The following is a 10,782-nucleotide window of genomic DNA, read 5'->3' on the forward strand; positions in this document are numbered from 1 at the left end:
TGGGCAGGTGTGTCTATTTAATACAGAACTGTCCTACACTTTGTGAATGGTACAGTGACAAACCCATTCTACTTAAATAACATCATTAATCCAGTCATTGTGCCTCTGCAGGAACAACACAGGCCTAATGTGATCTTCATGGAGAATAATTCTCCAGTCCATTGAGGTCACATCATTAGGGAACGGCTGCTGGAGACTGGGGACCTCAAATGGAGTGGCCTGCACTTTCTCCAGACCTAAAATTCCATTGAAAACCTATGGAATCAGCTGAGTCACCGTGTAGAGGCTCATAACTCTGTACCCCAGAATCTCAATGACCTCAGGGCTACCATTCAAGAACAGTGGGATGCCGTACCTCAGCAGACAATAAGTCACCTTGTGAACAGGAGATGTCGTTGTCAAGCTGTGATTGATGCTCAAGGCCACATAACAAGTTATTGAGACACTGACATTTGGTGGGGTATACCCAGCACTGGGGTTGGCTTTTGTTTCAATAAATTCTTTGAGATAAGGAAATCCCCATTACTGCTTCTACTTAAATACCCGACTTTCCTGGTAGAATATCACTGGAGCCGGAACTTTTTATGTTTTCCATAAATTTCTCCTGAAAGCCAAATATACACTATTCTAACTTTTTGATAGTAATATATATATATATTAATTAAGGGATCGCTCTCTCTCAGAGGGTCGCAATCACAGACTTCTCCTCTGACAACAGGGTTCAAGTAAAGCAGGGGGACCGCATCGGGGGCAGAAGGCACAGATAGGGGGCAGCGCTGTAAAGGGGGGCATGGCCAGCAGGAGGGGGCACATTTGGGGGTCTGATGCATGCATGAGAGGAGGAGGCGGACCGCATCAGGGGTACAAAAAATGGATAGGGGGGATCGCATCAGAGGCCAGGCTCACAGGAAGGGGGCAAGGGGAGGTTGGAGACGCACAGGAAGGGGGCAAAGATCGGGGGCACAGATGGGGGGGCTTCATTACACATTACTTGATTTCAGGCTCTGATCTGCAGAGAGCAGATCAGAGCCTGAAACCGGCATTTTAACACTGCCGCGATCTGGTTGGTTAGTCTGTGCAGACTAACCAATCGGATCAATTGCCGGAAGGGGCCACTCTGATTGGTCCCTTGCTGGCATTACTAGACTGTATGCTGCGCTTGGATTAAAGAGCTGGCTTGACGTCTATACACGTGGTAGCTGCACAGGGTATGTGCAGCTATCACGTATATATACAGATTGCGGTCGGGAAGGGGTTAAGGACCAGGCTAATTTTCACCTTAAGGACAAGACCATTTTTTGCAAATCTGACCAGTGTCAGTTTAAAATGCTTTGACTTATCCAGGTCATTCTGAGATTGTTTTTTCATCACATATTGTACTTCATGACACTGGTAAAATCAAGTCAAAAAAATGTATAAAAAATAAATAAAAAAATACTAAATTTGCAAAAAATTTGGAAAATTTCCAAGTTTCAATTCTCTACTTCTATAATACATAGTAATACCTATAAAAATAGTTATAACTTTACATTCCCCATATGTATACTTCATGTTTGGATCATTTTGGGAATGACATTTTATTTTTTGGGGATGTTACAAGGCTTAGAAGTTTAGAAGCAAATCTTGAAATTTTTAAGAAATTTTCAAAAACCCACTTTTTAAGGACCAGTTCAGGTCTGAAGTCACTTTGTGAGGCTTACATAATAGACACCACCCAAAAATGACCCCATTCTAGAAACTATACCCCTCAAGGTATTTAAAATGATTTTATAAACTTTGTTAACCCTTTGGGTGTTCCACAAGAATTAATGGAAAATAGAGATACAATTTAAAAATTTCACTTTTTTGGCAGATTTTCCATTTTAATAATTTTTTTTCCAGTTACAAAGCAAGGGTTAACAGCCAAACAAAACTCAATATTTATGGCTCTGATTCTGTAGTTTACAGAAACGCCCCATATGTGGTCGTAAACTGCTGTACGGGCACACGGCAGGGCGCAGAAGGAAAGGAATGCCATATGGTTTTTGGAAGCCAGATTTTGCTGGACTGGTTTTTTGACACCATGTCCCATTTGAAGCCCCCCTGATGCACCCCTAGAGTAGAAACACCCAAAAAATTACCCCATTTTAGAAACTACGGGATAGGGTGGCAGTTTTGTTGGTACTAGTTTAGGGTACATATGATTTTTGGTTGCTCTATATTACACTTTTTGTGAGGCAAGGTAACAAGAAATAGCTGTTTTGGCACAGTTTTTATTTTGTGTTATTTACAACATTCATCTGACAGGTTAGATTATGTGGTATTTTTATAGACCAGGTTGTCACGGACGTGGCGATACCTTATATATATTTGTTTATTTTATTTAAGTTTTACACAATGATTTCATTTTTGAAACAAAAAAAATCATGTTTTAGCATTTCCATAGTCTGAGAGCAATAGTTTTTTCAGTTTTTGGGCGATTATCTTGGGTAGGGTATGATTTTTGCTGGATGAGATGACGGTTTTATTGGCACTATTTTGGGGTGCGTATGACTTTTTGATCGCTTGCTATTACACTTTTTGTGATGTAAGGTTTTTTTACATCTTTTTTTTTTTTTTTTTTTTACAGTGTTCACCTGAGGGGTTAGGTCATGTGATATTTTTATAGAGCAAGTTTTACACAATAATAAAAAAAATTTAAACCCCCCAAAATAATCAAATTTTAGTGTCTCCATATTATGAGAGCCATAGTTTTTTCAGTTTTTTTGGGCGAATCTCTTAGGTAGGGTCTCATTTTTTGTGGGATGAGATGACGGTTTGATTGCCACTATTTTGGGGTGCATATGACTTTTTGATTGCTTGCTATTACACTTTTTGTGATGTAAGGTGACAAAAAATGGCTTTTTTTTAACGCAGTTTTTTTTTACGGTGTTCGCCTGAGGGGTTAGGTCATGTGATACTTTTATAGAGCAGATTATTACGGACACGGCCATACCTAATATGTATATTTTTTTAATGTAAATTTTACACAATAACAGCTTTTTTTAAAACAAAAAAAATGATGTTTTAGTGTCCATATTCTGAACCATAGTTTTTTTTTTTTACTTTTTGGGCGATTGTCTCGCTACTATCACTCTTATGCTGACGACACACAAATCTACCTCTCTGGTCCAGACATCACCACCTTATTATCCAGAATCCCACAATGTCTATCTTCTATATCATCCTTCTTCTCCTTTCACTTCCTAAAACTTAACATGGATAAAACAGAATTCATCATCTTTCCCCCATCTTGCTCAACCCTCCCCAACTGACCTATCTATCACGATCAATGGCTGCACACTCTCCCCGGTCAACCAAGTCTGCTGCCTTGGAGTGACCTTGGATTCTGCCCTCTCCTTCCGACCGCACATCCAAGCCCTTTCCACCACCTGCCGCCTCCAACTCAAAAACATCTCCCAGCATCCGCGCTTTCCTTAACTTTGACTCTACAAAAATGCTTGTACATGCCCTCATCATCTCCCGCCTAGACTACTGCAACATTCTCCTCTGTGGTCTTCCATCTAGCACTCTCGCGCCCCTCCAATCTATCCTCAACTCTTCTGCCCGACTAATCCACCTCTCACCCTGTCACTCATCTGCCTCTCGCCTATGCCAATCCCTTCACTGGCTCTCCACTGTCCAGCAAATTCAGTTAAAAATACTAACAAATACATACAAGGCCATCCACAACCTGTCCCCTCCCTACATCTCTGAGCTACTTTCCCGATACACCCCCACACGCAATCTCCGATCCTCACAAGACCTCCTCCTTTCCTCTTACCACAATCACAATCACCTCTTACCACAATCGCCTCCAAGATTTCTCCCGTGCATCCCTCACACTTTGGAACTTGCTACCCGAACATATCAGACTCTCACCTAATGTCGAATCCTTTAAAAGAAACCTAAAAACCCACCTCTTCAGACAAGCCTACAACCAGTGACCCTGCGGCCTCTATACCGCCATGACCAACTTCACCCGCACCTACTGTGTCCTTCTCCCATTCCATGTAGATTGTAAGCCCTCATGGGCAGGGCTCTCTCTCCTTCTGTACCAGTTTGTAACTCATCTTGTTTATGCTTAGTGCAATTATCTGTATTATGTATGTATAACCCTTTTCATATGTACAGCGCTATGGGATGAATGACGCTTTAATAATAAATAATAATAATATGGGAAAAATGTTTTGTAGGGAAATCAAATTCTAAAACTTATCAGATGAAAATAAACCATGTTAGGGTACTTTCACACTTGTGTTAAACTTTTCCGGTATCGAGTTCCGTCCTAGGGGCTCAATACCAGAAAAAAATGATCAGTTTTATCCTAATGCAGTCTGAATGGAGAGCAATCCATTCAGTATGCATCAGGGATGTCTTCAGTTCAGTCACTGTACAGCATGCTGCGTTTTTTTCTCCGTCCACAATTCCGGAACACTTGCGGGAATTCCGGATCCATCATTATTATATATTGAAATGCATTAATGCCGGATCCGGCCCCAAGTGTTCTGGAAAAACTGATCCACTTTTTGCGAAAAAGTTAAATACGGTATTGCAATGCATTTGTGAGACGGATCTGCTTCGGGGTCGTCTACAAATGGTATAAGTTTGCATACAGATTGCTCGAATCTGGGAAATGCTATAGGAGCAAAAACTAGATTTTAACTCCAGTTATTCACAGATATTAAAGGTATATTCAGGTTTCAAGGAATTGATCTATTCTCAGGATCTTCAGACTGGTGGTGGTCTGACTCTTGACTCCCTTGGCATACTGAAAAAGATCAACATATATAGCTTGTAAGTCTGAAGAAAGACATATGTCCAACCACTTCAGTCTTTTTTTCCTACAAAGTACATCTAGAGGAAGGCAAAAAAAAAAAAAAGAAACCGTTGTAGAAGCCAATTTTTCTAATTTTAGGGGAAAAATTTCCTTCCCAGCTACAATCAGGCAGAATAACTTCCTTGATCAACTACCAATCACCAGAATACTAAGTGTATATAACCTGTGATATTATTTAACTCCAGAAATACATCCAGGCCCCTCTTAAACTCTTTTAGTTTGTTCAAGCCCCCCTTCCCCCGTGGCAGAGAGCTCCATAGTCTCACTGCTCTTATAGTAGACAAGTCCCCTTGTCACAGCCATGGCGTATAAATAGATGATAGGGGTGATCTCTGTATTGGCCCCTGATCTATTTATACATGGTTATTAGATCTCCTCTCTGGTATCTTTTAACCCTTTCAGTACCGGGCCACTTTTCATCTTAAATCCCAGGCTGATTTTTGCAAGTCTGACATATGTGACTTTCTGTGGTAATAACTTTTGAACACTTTTACTTATCCAAGACATTCTGAGATTGTTTTCTTGTGACACATTGTATACTTCATGACAGTGGTAAATTTGAGTCAATATATTTCACCTTCATTTATAAAATAATCCAAAATGCACCAAACATTTGGAAAAATTTACAATTTTCTAAATTTGAATTTCTTAACTTTTAAGTTATACCTCATAAAATTGTTATCAGTCAACATTGCCCATATGTCTGCTTTATGTTAGCATCATTTTGTAAATGTCATTTTATTTTTTTAGGACGTTAGAAGGCTTGGAAATGTAGAACCTTTTTTTCACATTTTCAACAAAATTTCCCAAACCATGTTTTTTAAGCACCAATTCAGTTATAAAAGTTATTTTGAGGGGCTACATAATAGAAACCACCCATAAATGACCCCATTTTAGAAACTAAAACCCTCAAATTATTCAAAACTGATGTTACAAACTTTGTTAACCCTTGAGGTGTTCCACAAGAATTAGGCTAGGTCTACACGACGACATTTGTCGCGCGACAAATTTTATGACATTCTATGGTGTCGCACTGCGACATGCTGCGACTCGACAGTCACAAAAAATCAATTCGAGATGGATGTTTCTGAGACTGTCACGTCGCAGTATGTCGCAGCATGTCGCAGTGCGACATCATAGACTATCATTATAAAAATTGTTGCGCAACAAAAGTTGCAGTGTAGTTGTGCCCTATCTGTCGTGCGACTTATTGTCGTCATGTAGACCTAGCCTTAACCTCTTGCAGACACATGAAATATCGGTACGGCATGATGTCCTGGTACTTAAGGACACATGACGTACCGGTATGTCATGTGTATTTACGATCACCGCTGCACGGCGGGCGAGGATCGGGACAAGGCGCCTGCTCAAATCATTGAGCAGGCACCTTGGGTCAATGCGCGGGGGGTTCAGTGACCCCCCCCCCATGTCGGCGATTGCCGCAAACCGCAGGTCAATTTGGCCGTTTTTTGGTTTTGGCCTTTTTGGCCATATGGCGCTCCTTCCGTTTTGAGTAATGCCATGTGTCCCCACAGCAGTTTACCACCACATATGGGGTGTTGCTGTATTCAGGAGAAAATGAGTAACAAATTCTGGGGTGCTTTTTCTACTGTTACCCCTTGTGAAAATGAAAAATTTTGGGCTAAAGCAACATTTTATTGGAAGAAACAAAACTTTTCATTTTTACAGCCAAGAGTTTTCAAATTCTGTAAACCGCTTAGGGGGTCAAAGTGCTTAGTACCCCCTTAATATATTCTTTAAGGGGTGTAGTTTCCGAACTGGGATCACTTTTTGAGGGTTTCCACTGTTGGGGTACGTCAGGTTCTCTTCAAATACAAAATGGTGCCTAAAAAACATTCTAGCAAAATCTGTCTCCAAAATCCATATGGCGCTCCTTTCCTTATGACCACAGCCTTATGCCCCGACAGCAGTTTACTACCACATATGGGTATTTCTGTAAACTGCAGAATCAGCGTAATTGATCAACATAAAAAAAATCGACCAAAAAAGTAAAATTTGGAAAATCTTCCTTTAAGGCTAGGTCTACACGACGACAATAAGTCGCACGACAGATAGGGCACAACCACACTGCAACATTTGTTGCGTGACATTTTGTCGCACCAATGACGCGCGACAATTTTTATAATGATAGTCTAAAAAATTGACTTTTTGCGTCGCAGCATGTTGCAGTTCGACACCATAGACTATCATTATAAAAATTGTTGTGCGACAAATGTCGTCGTGTATACCTAGCCTAATTCTTGTGGAACACCTCAAGGATTAACAAAGTTTGTAACATCAGTTTTGAATAATTTGAGGGGGTTAGTTTCTAAAATGGGGTAATTTATGGGTGGTTTCCATTATGTAAGCCCCTCAAAATCACCTTATAACTGAATTGGTGCTTAAAAAAATGGTTTGGGAAATTTTGTTGAAAATTTGAAAAAAGCTTCTAAACTTCCAAGCCTTCTAACGTCCTAAAAAAATAAAATGACATTTACAAAATTATGGCAACATAAAGCAGACATATGGGCAATGTTGACTGATAACCAGTTTATGAGGTATAACTTAAAAGTAAAGAAATTCAAATTTAGAAAATTGTGAATTCTTCAACATTTTTGGTACATTTTGGATTATTTTATAAATGAAGGTGAAGTACAATGAGTCACAAGAAAACAATCTCAGAATGGCTTGGATAAGTAAAAGCGTTCTAAAATTATTACCACATAAAGTCACATATGTCAGATTTGCAAAAATCGACCTGGGATTTAAGGTGAAAAGTGGACCGGTACTGAAAGGGTTAAAACATACCAGAGAGGAGATCTAATACCCATGTATAAATATATCAGGGGTCAATCCAGAGATCACCCCTATAATCTATTTATACGCCAGGGCTGTGACTGTGACAAGGGGACTCATCTATGTCTAGAGGAAAGAATATTTCTACACCAACATAGAAAAGGTTCTTTACTGTAAGAGCAGTGAGACTATGGAGCTCTCTGCCACGGGGGAAGGGGGGCTTGAACTCACTAAAAGAGTTTAAGAGGGGCCTGGATGTATTTCTGGAGTTAAATAATATCACAGGTTATACACACTTTTATTCTGGAGATTGGTAGTTGATCAAGGAAGTTATTCTGCCTGATTGTAGCTGGGAAGGTATTTTTCCCCTAAAACTAGAAAAAATTGGCTTCTACCACGTTTTTTTTTGCCTTCCTCTGGATGCTACTTTGTAGGGAAATAGACTGAAGTGGATGGACATATGTCTTTCTTCAGACTTACAAGCTATATTACTACATTACTATGTATGTTTTTTCAGGGATGCCAAGGGAGTCAAGAGTCAGACCACCACCAGTCTGAAGATCCTGAGAATAGATTGATTCCTATGAAACCAGAATATACCTTTAATATCTGTGAATAACTGGAGATAATATTACAAAACCTAAAAGCACTTTCACACTTGCGTTGCTGGATTCCGGCAATCTGTATGCAAACTGATACCATTTGTAGACGATCCGGATGCAGATCCGTCTCACAAATGCATTGCAATACCGTATTTAACTTTTTCACATTTTTAAAGGTCTGTGCATGCGCACACCGCAAAACTGGATCTGTTTTTCCAGAACACTTGGGGCGGGATCTGGCATTAATGCATGTTAATGTATAATAATGCCGGATTCGGAATTCCGGCAAGTGTTCCGGAATTTCAGACGGAGAAAATATTGCAGCATGCTGCAGTATTTTCTCCATCCAAAAACTATACAGTGATTGAACTGAAGACATCCTGATGCATACTGAATGGATTGCTCTCCATTCAGAATGCTTTTGTCACGGAAGGTGTACAGGAAACAAGACAATGCAAAATGAATATATGACTCACTGGATCCAAAACTAAGGAACAAAAGGGAGACCCCTGCATAAGACCTGGCACTCTCCCTGACTGCTCAGCCTATGCGAAAATCCCAATGGTGGATGATCGCATATCCACGTACCTCGACTATATACCACCTGAACACCCTACAATAGTGAGGGGACATGACCACCGGCTCCCTACACTAGACACGGAGGGAGTCAGGGTCATCTTGGATCCAGCAAACAGAAAATCACAAATAAATGTACAGCACTTATCTTGTAGAAGGCTGGAAAATAGGATCAGCATGCACACACACTCCAGGAAGTTGTATAAGCCGCACACTAATGCATTATGGGGAGGAATTTAAAGGGATGCAATAAGTCCAACTACATGACAGCTGAGAGAGGCTAACGAGATGAGGAACTGAAATTCAAAACAAAGAAAACTCAAGGAGGAGGTTCTGAAAGGCTTCTGTCAGAGCTTCTCAGCTGTCTGGTTGTGACAGCTTTAGGATAAAACTGATCATTTTTTTCTGGTATTGAGCCCCTAGGACGGGACTCAATACCGGAAAAGTTTAACGTAAGTGTGAAAGTACCCTAACATGGTTTCTTTTCATCTGATAAGTTTTAGAATTTGATTTCCATTCATTCCATAGCGCTGTACATATGAAAAGGGGTATACATACATAATACAGATAATTGCACTAAGCATAAACAAGACGAGTTACAAACTGGTACAGAAGGAGAGAGGGCCCTGCCCATGAGGGCTTACAATCTACATGGAATGGGAGAAGGACACAGTAGGTGAGAGTGAAGTTGGTCATGGCAGTATAAAGGCAGCAGGGTCACTGGTTGTAGGCTTGTCTGAAGAGGTGGGTTTTTAGGTTTCTTTTGAAGGATTCCACATTAGGTCAGAGTTGGGGTAGCAAGTTCCAGAGTGTGGGGGATGTACAGGAGAAATCTTGGAGGCGATTGTGGGAAGAAGTGATAAGAGGAGAGAAGGAGGTCTTGTGAGGATCGGAGATTGCATGTGGGGATGTATCGGGAAAGTAGCTCAGAGATGTAGGGAGGGGACAGGTTGTGGCTGGTCTATGTATGTATTTGTTAGTATTTTTAACTGAATTCGCTGGGCAGTGGGGAGCTAGTGAAGGGATTGGCAGAGGTGTAACAGGGTGAGAGGTGGATTAGTCGTGCAGCAGAGTTGAGAATTGGATGGGTGCGAGAGTGCTAGATGGAAGACCACAGAGGAGAATGTTGCAGTAGTCTAGGCAGGAGACGATGAGGGCATGTACAAGCATTTTCGCAGATTCAAAGTTAAGGAAAGAGCGGATGAGGGAGATGTGTTTGAGTTGGAGGTGGTGGAAAGGGCTTGGATGTGCAGTTGGAAGGAGAGGGCAGAATCCAAGGTCACTCCAAGGCAGCGGACTTAGTTGACCAGGGAGAGTGTGCAGCCATTGATCGTGATAGATAGGACTGTTAGGGGGAGGGGGGAGGGTTGAGCAAGATGGGTGAATCCTGTTTTATCCATGTTAGTTTTAGAAAGTGAGAGGAGAAGGATGATATAGAAAATAGACATTGTGGGATTCTGGATAATAAGGTGGAGATGTCTGGACCAGAGAGGTACATTTGTGTATCGTCAGCATAAGGGCTGTTTCACACGAGCGGATGCCAAGCGTGACATCCGCTGTGTGAAAGAGTGGCAAGACCCGATGCGGACAGCAGAAGCACGGAGCATTAACATGACTGATAATGCTCCGTGCCTCTCTGTGATCTCTTTACTACGAAATCACAGTGACAAATTTATCTCACTGTGATTTCGTAGTAAAGAGATCACAGAGAGGCACGGAGCATTATCAATCATGTTAATGCTCCGTGCCTCTGCAGTCTGCATCGGGTCTTGGCACTCTTTCACGCAGCGGATGTCACGCTCGGCATCCGCTCGTGTGAAACAGCCCTAAGAGTGATACTGAAAGCCATGGGACTCTATGAGATGTCCCAGGCCAAAAGTGCAAAAGTGTAAATAGAGAAGAGCACGGGTCCTAGGACAGAGCCTTGCGGGACACCAACAGAGAGGGAAT

This window comes from Bufo gargarizans, chromosome 1, assembly GCF_014858855.1.
Source record: "Bufo gargarizans isolate SCDJY-AF-19 chromosome 1, ASM1485885v1, whole genome shotgun sequence".
In the NCBI taxonomy this organism is placed as follows: domain Eukaryota; kingdom Metazoa; phylum Chordata; class Amphibia; order Anura; family Bufonidae; genus Bufo; species Bufo gargarizans.